At 36.7% G+C, this 12076-nt stretch overlaps 1 pseudogene; it reads right to left on the reverse strand.

The window, feature by feature from the left end:
- Nucleotides 1-11718: 11718 nt before the first annotated feature.
- On the reverse strand, nucleotides 11719-11815 carry LOC138815597 (U6 spliceosomal RNA; annotated as a pseudogene).
- Between the last annotated feature and the right edge of the window lie 261 nt (nucleotides 11816-12076).

Here is a 12076-nt window from a genome sequence, read left to right on the forward strand (position 1 = left end):
TTTCAAAACCAATAGACCTGCCCAGGCCCCTGTTGACGTTGGAGCCTCCTTGTCCAGTCCAGTATGTTTGAGTGTCAATCCTCAGTTTGCACCGCCACAGCTGTCTGAAGGTTGGCTTCAGGATACCCCACTTTTCCCTGCTCTGTGCATGCTAATTGAGCTTCCCATGAGCGCATGAGTTACAAAGGTTGCAGTGACCATGCTGTAGCCCTTCGGGTTTCAGGCTGCCACTGTAGCCACTATTGCAGCCTCCCCTACTTTTACTGCTGCCTCCTTTTTGGCTGCTCACCCTCATCCCTGGCCAGTCAATGCCCAATAGGTCCTCAAGGAGAACCCCTCCACCCATGTACCAAATGTACCCTGGACTTCCAGTGACTCCTGGTGGTCAATAGGACCTACATGACCACAAGAAGAGCCTGACTATAAATGTTACACACAGAAATGAAGAACTAGTATGATGGCTTGACCTTCAAGGCCTCTGAAAATGGAGGTTTGACCCCATAAATTTTGATTCACTGTGAATTTTATATTTTCACACTGAACAATGTATAATTTCCTTGTGCTTCCTTTATTAGATTTTGTCTTACATTTTCTAAAGCATTATTCTAGCACAGGATGATACATGTCTGTGGTGAAGGCACCATCAGACGCAAGAGGAAAAGGATGTGGTACATAGAGTATCCCTCTTTTCCAGAAGTGTCCACCGTGGTAAGAAGAGCAAATTTTAGGACAATGGTCACAGAGGCTTCCTCCTACTCTAAAGCATGGCTCACGTGTGGAGAGAATTTCAGAACACCTCTGAAACTTTGCCAATAGTTGCCTAAAGTCAGTTATTACCAAACAGGATATTGAATTAGCTCCATGACCAAAGAAAGAAACAACCACATCTAGCATATTGAGCTCACAAGTATAGCATGGTGTTCCAGTGAAATGATCACTCAAATGAAGATAGGACACTGTCTAAAATACAGAGAAAGAATGGGAATGGCACTGGAATAGGCAGGAATACTTTGTGTGCAAAAGAGGGGGACAAGGGAGATTAATTACAGTTGATTGACTGGGAAATGGGCAGTGATAGAGAAGAAGCTAGTAAAGCCAATGAATGTAAAGGTGGAGAGGGTGCCATGGAAATCCCAGATGGTGCTTCTTGTGCAAGTAGTTATTCTTTGGCAAGTGATGATAGGCTACCTGAGCCTCATAAGGGAAAACCTGGCTTTATTGCCTTGCTGGACTGAAAGTGAATAAATGCCCCTGCCTCAGTTTCCTGAGTTCTGGGATTATAGTCATGCACTACCACATTTCTGTTTGAAACATTTAACTTTCATGCTTGATCATTTGTTTTTCACCTTTGATTTTGATAGTCTTACATCTACATTTCTGGACCTTGGCATGAACATGTGTTGGTTAAGATATAAGGAAAGAATAGTAAATCCAACAGCTTCCCATACTGAAACACCTACCTTGGGTACCTTTCAACTCACTGTGCTCATCTGACCTGTGTGGAGACTGTCCATTCTGCTCTGCTTCTTGAGAGGACTGCCAGATTCTCAGCTGTGTACTAGAGGAACACAGAGGCGAGGGATTTAAGATGGCAATGTGAACAAAGAAGTTTACTTCACTGAAACTTCTGTCATTTGCCTTATTTTTGCTTGTCATTTTACCTTGCTCAGAGTTTACATTCTTTTTATGGTATGATGAAAAAAAACATTTATTTTCCTCAGCATTTAAGTTTCTTGTTTGTTTGCATTGAGACAAACTTCTGAGAAAGAACAACTAACCTCATGCAAATATCCAGAAATGGATGTTTTTGTTTACATATTCCCTTGTAAGAAAATAATTCTTGATCTGGAAAGTCAGGAAATAGAAATAGATTAAAATTTTAAACAAGACACGTTTATTTGTGCTGACAGTAGGCTTTGGATTTTTAGTTGCTAAAATGTGTGTGACTATGTTCAGTCTGGTCCACTCATATGAGAGCATGCTTCTTTACTAAGTTATTGACAACTGACAAACTTTTGAAGTTTTTATTTTCTTGTCAGACCATTAAACATTTCTTCAGAGAACATGAAAGTCATACTATTTTCCTCTTCATAGAGTCCACTGTGCTTCAGGTAATTCAGCTATAACCCTTAGCACAAAATCCAGTGTACTGGCTTCTGGATTTATTGGAGCAGCCTAGCTGCCACAAATAAGGGAAACTATGCAGCCTGTGTTCTTTGGGTCTGGATTACTTCCCTTAATGAAATGCTTTCCCAGTCTTTCCATTTAATTACAAATTTTAGTCTATCGTGCTCTGAGATGGATGACTGGAATTTCTGTGTGTGTGTGTGTTTATACATACATTCACACACACACACACACACACACATATACATATATATATATATATATATATATATATATATGTAAACTTATACATATGTACCATATTAGAGGGTTATCTGGGTATTGGAAAGTGAGAGACATGAGTCTTATCACCCTGTCCATGGGCATTGACATTAGCTCTTGGGGCATGAGTCCTGGGTCTTGTTACTCTTTTGCATGGCCTGAGGTGGCAACAGTTGCTCAGCTATGAGGCATAGAAAGAGGATGTTTTTCTCCAACTTGACGCTAGATATTGAGATCAGCTATCTCTAACCACATGTCTTCTAGTGTAGTAATCCAACTAAAGATCCAAAGAAACTATTTTATTTTATTTTATGTTGTTTTGTTTTATAGTCCTGGGTCCCTAACTCTCACCAGTTCACTGACTCTGAACTCCTTTTTGCTCAAGGCAAGCACTCTACCACTTGAGCCAAAGTGCCACTTCTAACTTTTGGGGGGATTAAGTGGAGATAATAATCTCATGGATGTTTCTGCCTGTGTAGGCTTCAAATAGCAATCAACAGATTTCAGCCTCCTGAGTACATAGGTTCATAGGCCTGAGCGACTGGTGCATAGCTAGAAACTAAATAATGAAAATATCCATTATCTACTACCTCCCATCTTTGGAAATATGTTCTAGCATGTTCTGATCAGATCAATGTTAAACTACTAGTCACTAAGAAAATAATTCTTAACATACTCATTACTACAAATCAAAAGAAATCATTGAGCTAAGCTCCCTAATATGACATGACACTGTATAACTCTTACACATAATCCCCTCAATTTATCTCATTCTTGGATCTTCAAACCACCTTCTAATAAGTATGAAAATTTGTATGTGTAAAAGTAAGTGCATGATTCTGACACATTGAAAAGAAAGATAATAAATATTTTCCTATGACAAGAAAATAGAAACTAGGGTTGGGAATGTGGTTTAGTAATAGAGTACTTGCCTAGCATGCATAAAGCCCTGGGTTTGATTCCTCAGTACTACATCAAAGCCAGAAGTGGTGCTGTGGCTCAAGTGTTAGAGCACTAGCCTTGAGCAATAGAAGCTCAAGAACACTGCCCATTCACTGAGGTCAAGCTCCTGCACTGGCAAAAACAAACAGGACTGGGATAAAATAGGAACTATTAATCATTTTTTATTAGTATTGTGAAAATACCATACAGATGGGTTACAATTACATAGGCAAGATAATGAGTACATTTCTTATCAAGCATGGTTGCCTCCTCCTTTGTTTCCCCATAACATCCATTCCAATCTCAACCCCGCCAACGCCACACACCCCTACCACCACCTCCACACCCCTCACCCCCCACCTCGCCTAAGTTGTAAAATTCGTTTTTCAACATAAGTTTTTGTACATCTCATTGTTGTAATGGGTCCACCTGTAACCCCATTTAAACAGTTTGTTTATTCCCTTCCTCTCCACAAATTATATCAATATCAAATAGAGTGAAAGCAGGGCTTATAGCCTGGGGAAGGTACATACAAAGCAAAAAAGAAATCAACTTATAAATATGTTGGAAACAATTGCAAGAAAAAAAAAACATTTGAATCGTTATCTTGGGGTTCATTTCACCTAGCATCAACTTGTCTGACAGTCTCTGCTTGTCTCAGACATATAATATTTATTACAAATAAGGGAAACCATGGGACCTATATTTCTTTGCCTGGCTTACTTCACTTAATATAAAGTTTTCCAAGTCTTTCCATTTCCTAAAAAATGGGGCAATGTCATTCTTTCTGATTGAGGCATATAATTCCATTATTTATATATATATATATATAATATATATTATATATATACATCACATTTTCTTGATCATTCATATACTGAGGGGCATCTGGGTTGGTTCCATATTTTAGCTATGGTAAATAAGGCTGCAATAAACATAGTTGTGCTGGAAGCTTTAGTATGATCTTGTTTGTGATCATTTGGGTAAATGCCCAAAAGTGGCATTACTGGTTCATAAGGGAGCTCTATGTGTTGTCGTTTGAGGAAACACCATACTACTTTCCAAAGTGGTTGAACAAGTTTACACTCTCATCAACAATGCCATAGGGTTCCCTCTTTCCACATCTCCTCTATCGTCTGTGGTTATTAAGTTCTTGATTCTAGCTATTCTAACTGGGGTGAGGTAGTATCTCAATGTAGTTTTGATTTGCATTACTTTTATGGAGCATTTCTTCATGTGTCTATTGGCCATCTTTCTTTCCTCTTCAGAGAAGTTTCTCTTTAAGTCTTTAGCCCACTTATCTATTGGGCAGTTGTTTCTTTGAGGATTTGTTGTTGGGGGATTTAAATTTTTGTGTTCCAGATATCTTTAGGATATGAGACCCTTGTCCGTTGTATGGCTAGTGAAGGACTTGACCCAATCCGGGGGCTTTCTATTGATCTTGCTAGCTATGTCTTTTGCCATGTAGAACCTCTGCAATTTAAAGCAATGCCATTTGTCCAACCTTTCTTTGATTTGTTGTGTTTCTGGGTCTCTATTAAGAAAATCTGGACCAGTGCCAAGCAGACCTAGGGTTTCTTCTATTCCATACTGTAATATTTTCAGACTGTCTGCTTTAACTCCGAGGTCTTTGATCCATTTGGAGTTGATTTTGTTGCAGGGTGATATATATGGATCTAGTTTTAGTTTTCTACAGTAGTTAAGCAATTTTGCCTTCACCCTTTATTGAAGAGACTGTCTTTCTTCTATTCTATTTTTTAGCTCCCTTATCGAAGATAACATGGATATAGGTCTGTAGGTTCATTTCTGGTTATTCAATTTTATTCCATTGTTCCTGAGGTCTGTTTTTGTGCCAGTACCAAGCTGTTTTGATTACTATGGCTTTGTAGTAGAGTTATTGATATTTTTCCATCACTGTTCTTCCTGTTAAGGATCATTTTTGCTATTCGGGCACTTTTATTGTTCCATATGAATTTTTATATGCCTCTTCTATTTCCTTGAAGAATGAGATTGGAATATTGATAGTTATCACATTAAATTAGTAGATAGCCTTGGGAAGTATTTCCATTTTCACAATGTTGATCTTTCCAATCCAGGATCATGGGAGTTTTTGCCACTTCCTAAGTTCTCTTTTGATTTCCTCCTTCAGGTTTTTAAAGTTTTCATCATAGAGATCCTTCACTTCTTTGGTTAAGTTAATTCCTAGGTATTTTATTTTTTTGTGGGGCTATTTGAGATGGAGTTGCTTTCAGCCACACTTTTCTCATTGTTGGCATACAGAAAAGCCATTTTTTATGGTTAATTTTATACCCTGCTACTTTACCAAAGTTTTTCAATCACCTGAGTAATTTGGGAGTTGGGTCTGTGGGATTCTTTATATACAACATCATGTCATCAGCAATAAGGGAGAATTTTACTTCTTCTTTCCCTATTTGGATCCCCTTTATGTTTTCATCTTATCTTATTGCTGTAGCAAGGCATTCTAATACTAGATTGAAGAAAAGTGGAGTGAGTGGACATTCTTGTGTCATTCCTGAGTTTAGAGGATATGGCTTTAGTTTTTCACCATTGACTGTAATGCTGGCTGTAGGCTTGTCATATACAGCCTTTATGGTATTGAGGAATGTTCCATGCATTCCTAATTTTTCCAGAACCTTCATCATAAAGGGGTGTTGGATCTTGTCAAATGCTTTTTCTGCATCTATTGAGACAATCGTTGCTCTTGTTGATGAAATGAATTGTGTTAATCGATTTGCGTATATTGAACCAACTTTGCATCCCTGAAAAGAATCCTGTTTGATCGTTGTGTATGATGTTTTGGGTGAATTGTTGAGGTCGATTGGCCAAAATTTTGTTGAGACATTTTGCATCAATGTTCATCAAAGTAATGGGTCTATATTTCTCTTTTTTGATGAGTTCCTGTCTGGTTTGGGGATGAGTTATGATGGTTTCATAGAATAAGTTTGGTAGTGAACTTACTCTTTCAATTTCATTGAAGATTTAGAGGAGTATTGGTGTGAGCTCTGCTTTGAAAGCCTTGTAGAATTCTGCTGTAAAAAACATCTAGTCCTGGGATTTCTTAGATGGGAAGTCTGTTATTGTTGTTTCTATTTCAATGCTTGATATTGACCTGTTAAGCTGGTTTAGCTCATCTTGGTTTAGTTTCGTCATGGCAATATTTACCAGGAAAAGGTTCATTTCTGCCAAGTTCTCAAACATATTAGCATAAAGTTTTGAGCAGTATTCCCTTATAATCTTCTGACTCTTGGTTGTTTCTGTAGTGATGTTTCCATTCTCATTTCTGAGTTTATTTATTTGGGTGTGTTCTCTTCTTTTTCTGATAAGATTTGTTAAGGGTCTGTCAATTTTGTTAATTTTTTCAAAGAACCTTCTCATTTTGTTGATTCTTCCTTTTTTTTATTCTAATTCATTTAATTCTGATTTACTTTTAATTATTTCTTTCTGTCTACTGGATTGGGATTTATCTTGCTGCTCTTTTTCAAGGAGGTTCAGCTGTCTCATTAAATTGTTGGTTTCAGATCTCTCTAAGTTTTTGATGTAAGAACTCAGAGCTATAAACTCGGCCTCTGAGTCCTGCTTCCCAGAGGAGCAGATAATTTCTGTGCTCATATTTTTGAATATCTTGAACATTTGAACTTTGTTTCTAAGGTCTTCAATTACCTACTGGTGATCCAAAAGTGTGTTGTTCAGCCTACATGAGTTACTGTACTTTCTTTGGTGGCTTTTGGTGTTGAGTTCTTATTTTATTCCCTTGTGGACTGAGAAAATGCAAAATATGAATTCAATGTTTCTGAATTTTGACAAGTTTGATTCGTGACCTAAAATGTGATGTGTTTTGGAAACTGTTCCATGTGCTGCTGAGAAAAAAGTGTACTCTGATGCTGCTGGATGAAATATTCGCTTGATGTCTGCTAAATCAGTTGATCTATGCAGCTGTTTAGATTGGCAGTTTTTCTGTTTAGTTTTTTGCTGAGATCATCTATGTAGTGTGGATAGTGGTGTATATAATTCCCCAACAATTAATGTCTTTGGATCTATGTGAGATTTAAAGTTATATTTCTTGGATAAATTTGGGTGCTCTATTGTTTGGCAAATAAATATTTAGAATTGTAATATCCTCCTGAAGGAGAGATCCCTTAATTAATATGTAGCAACCTTCTTTATCTCTTCTCACTAATTTTAATTTGAAGTCTATTTTATTTGATATTAGGATTGCTACTCCTGCCTGTTTATGGTGGTCATTTCCTTGGTAGATTTTGTTCAAGCCTTTCACATTCACGATGTGTTTGTTTTTATGGGCAAGGTATGACTACTGAAGACAGAAGATAGAAGAATCTTGCTTTTTAATCCAACTAGAGACTCTATGTCTCTTAATTGGAGAGTTAAGTCCGTTAATGTTGAGAGATAAAACTGAAAGGTATTTGGGAGTTACTGCCATTTTATCTACCTCATTGGGGGCTATGCCAATTGGATTCTTCCTGTGGTTCTTGGATTCTGTTTGGGTTTGGTTTCTTGGCCTTTATTGTGGTCTTGTTGGTTTTCTATGTGTAGGACATCTTTAAGAATATTTTGTAGGGCTGGTTTGGTGGAGATATATTGTTTCAGTATTTCTTTGCTATCGAAGATTTTTATTTGACCTTCGGTTATGAAGGAGAGTTTACCTGGGTACAGTATTCTCCGTTCATCGTTGTTTTTCTTTATGGCATGGCATACATCATTCCAGGCTCTTCTTGCTATAATTGTCTCTGCTGAGAAATCTGAGGTGATTCTAATTGGATTGCCCTTATAGGTGATTGAACTTTTCTCCTCGACATATTTAAGGATCTTTTCCTTAGTCTGAATTTATCCTGTGTGGATTGTAATGTGATGATGGGATGTCCTGTTCTCGTCTGGTCTATTTAGGGTTCTAAAATCTTCTTGTATCTGAATAGGTATTTTTTTTCTTTGCATGTTTGGGAAGTTCTCTGCTAGAATCCTGTTAAAAAAAATTTCCTAAACCATTAACTTCTGTCTCTTGGTGCTACTCTACACCCATTATCCTCAGATTAGGCCTTCTGATAGTGTCTTCCAAGTGTTGAATAAATCTATCATATTTCTTGGATTTGTCTTGGATGGTTGTATGTTCTTTTCTATAATATCTACGCTGTCTTCAATGCCCGAGATTCAATCTTCTGCATGGTCTAACCTACTGTCGAGTCTTTCTACTTTGTTTTTTATCTGTTCCTTTTAATTGGTCAGCTTTAGTGGCTTCAAATTCTTTGTTGGAGCTTTGTTTTAGATCTTGTATGAACTTCTATACTTCCTTAATTTGGTGTTCAGTGTTTATTCGCAAATCAATTAGTTGATTGGTTATGGTTTCCTTGGAAGCCCATTCCTTCTGCTGGGCTCCATTCATGCTGTGGTCTCCCTGACTTCTTTCAGCTGTCTGTTAATGGATTCCATGAATGTCTCTAGTAATCTTTGTCTATTCGCATCCCCCTCTCACAATTCTTGTATTACTCTTTGATTAGCTTCCTCACATTCATGCAAATCCTGTAGTTCTCTTTAATTGTTCGCAGACTGCTCATTCAATTTCTTTCTTTCTCTTTGATTGTTCTCAGCTTGCTTACACAATTCCTTTATTTCACTTTGAGTGTTCTCAACCTGCTCACGCAATTCCAGTATTAAGCTTAGAGTAGCTTCCTCGTGCCCATGAGCTGTTTTGATCTTTGGTTTGCCTCCTCTCTTCCTATCACACTCATACTGAGTCCTTTGCAGGTTTTCAATCTTTTCATTCACCATGTTTACCAGTAGTGTTTGTAGAGCTTTTTTGGAACTCTCCTCTGGATTATTCATTATCTGATCTGTCACCTGATTATTTGAGCGGGAGTTGAGATACCCGGAATTGCCATTTCTCTTTTGCTTTTCCAGCTTTTTCTTCCCATTTGGTATGAAAGTAACGCCAGTTTTGTACTAGAACACCATTTTAAGACAAGCATCATCCAAAGTCCTGTAATTGCACAGTCAAAAACATGCAGATACAATCTAGTTCAACAGATACAGTCTATTCAACATCAACAATTACGTATTATTGGGCTAAGAACAGCAAAGAAGAATTTTACAAACCTGAAATTATTAGGTTTAGGGAGAAGGGTAGGAACATCTCTAGCTGCTTTACTAGCTTTGACCTATTCCTTCATTGTACAAGAAAGTGTGATTCAAATAATTTCAATCATGTCTGTTACTAGAATTATCAATGATTTAGATTATTGTCTGTAATTTGGTCAAAGCTATGTCTCTTTATGTAGGCTACTAAAAATGTATTTACTAATTTCAAGTAAATACATAAATTCTACATCCATCTTTTTAAAAATAAAATTTTGATTGTTCTGTAAATTGATCAGAGCATGGATTTTGTGGCTAGCTAGGTCATTGCACATCTGTCTCTCACTTCTCTCTCTTTCATGGTTCTCAGAGATAATATGATTGTTCCATAATTATTCTAATTTATTCTGCTTTTCTATTTTTGGTTTCATCATTTCACTTTTTGCTCTGCCATTTCCCAAATCATTTATATAGAAGGCATTATTTCCTATTTTCTCATTCCTAGAATAAGCTGCACATGAAGAAATCATTGGTCCTCATTTTCAGTCTGTGCCTTTGAATACGAAGGAGCATCTTTCCTCTGTACTCCATCAATTCCCTACTCTCCAGTTAGAATAATTTCGAATAGTAAAATTTGAAAAAGAGAAAATGAATCGTGGTGAAAAAAACATATGCAGAAAATTCACCAGATATTTCTGACCAGTTCAACCAATGTGAACTATTAGGGAAATACATGGACACCTCATTCACACCGGCACTCAAAGTCTCTGGTTAGGCAATTCTTAGGAAGATGAGGAATAAGATGAAAAAGTAAGGAATGGTATCAATTGCAAGAAAAAAATGGAGAAGGATCCAAGCAAATTTCTTCATTGGACTGCCGCAAATATTCGGCTTACTACAGTGCAGAGACTACTTTCCAAAAAGGCCACTCATGTGAATATTAGGGATGATGATTAGTGTACCCCTCTTTATCTGGAAGCCTACAGTGGACACTTAGACATTGTCCATGAGTTGGTGGCTCAAGCGGCACATGCTATAACTGTAGATGGCTGGACACTCCTGCACAGAGCATATATGTAGAATAATACCAGAGTGGCTTCTTTCTTACTTCATCATGATACAGATACCAATGCCCAAACTAACGGCCTCTTGACCCCCTTATATCTTGCTGCTCATAATTGAGATAGCAAAAATATGCTGGGTCTCCTTCTGAGAAACAATATATAAATCCAGGCCTGAAGTACAATTTAGATTTGATTTAGTACAATTTAGATTTGCGTTTGATATTGCCAAAAGGATAAGTATGTATCACTACCTCTATGAAGTTGTGGAAGGCTGTACAAATTGTTCTCCTAAGTCCTAATGGTTGAGTTAAGTTTCTTAAATTTCAAAAATGCAAGTCCATCCTTTGTGTCCATACAAAATATTTTCACAATCCAAATAAGAGCAATAACTTTTTTTTGTCTGTCATGGGTCTTGAACTTTGAGCCTGGGCGCTATCCCTGTGCTCAGCTCAAGGTGAGCACTCTACCGCGTAGGCCACAGCTCCACTTCCAGTTTTCTAGTAGTTTATTGAAGATAAGAGTCTCACAGTCTTTCCTTCCGAGGCTGGCTTTGAACCGTGATCCTCAGATCTCAGCCAACTGTGTAGCTAGGATTACAGGTGTGAGCCACCAGCTCCTGGCAACACAAATATCTTACTGGAAAAATTCATGGATTCAGCGGAATTCTTCCAACTGAATTGCCTGTATTGGATGGCAAATTTTATAGAAGCGTTTTTGTATACATGTATGATTCCTGCAGGGTTTGTGATGTTTTAATCAGAAATAGTTTTAGTTTATCTGTTGAAATGAGTAGTACAGAAACTAAAGTATTTCTGTTGCTTTTCTGAAAAAGTATATATTAAAATATCCTATATTCTATGTTTGTATAATGTTCATAATTTATTTTATTCTCTCCTAGATATACTTGAATTTTACATTATTTAAAATATATAGCTTCAATAATGTGTCCTTTCAGATTGCATTCCATATAGAAACAGCTTAAGATTCCTTTTTTCCCTAGGTCCTAATATTATTTTCTCTGGGATAAAATGACAATGTTGTCTAATTTCAAAAGTTTTGTAAAGTTTATGCTATGTAAACGCCTTTCTTTCTAAGGTGAAGATTTAATACACTGATGTCAAACTAAATTTAATTATATGAATTACATGTATTGTTACACTTGTAATTTTGTAATCCACTTTTTAATAACTGTTTTTCATTTCTTGCATCTGAAGAAAGAAAAAATATGGAATACTTCACAAACTTTCATATCATCCTTGTGCAAGTGCCATGTTAATCTCTGTATTGTAATTTGTGTATACATACTGCTGAAGCATGTAGTATCCTCTAAATTTAAGTAGTTAATGATGCAATCTTTTCACAGGCTTATATCTATGAGTGCCTACTTATAACAAGGAAACCTTATTGTTCCTAACAATGCTATTGATCTTATTTCCCTAAAATTCTGTGAATAGTGGGAAAAAATTATATTGTTCAGTCGATTGATCACATTTGAAAATTTTTTTGTCAATGACTATTTTAAATCTTTTTCACTTGGAATTTGATAGTACTTTCAATTATTTATAGCTACGTCCAAA

The sequence above is a fragment of the Dipodomys merriami genome, unplaced genomic scaffold (assembly GCF_024711535.1).
Source record: "Dipodomys merriami isolate MVZ:Mamm:240054 unplaced genomic scaffold, mDipMer1.0.p SCAF_653, whole genome shotgun sequence".
NCBI lineage: Eukaryota > Metazoa > Chordata > Mammalia > Rodentia > Heteromyidae > Dipodomys > Dipodomys merriami.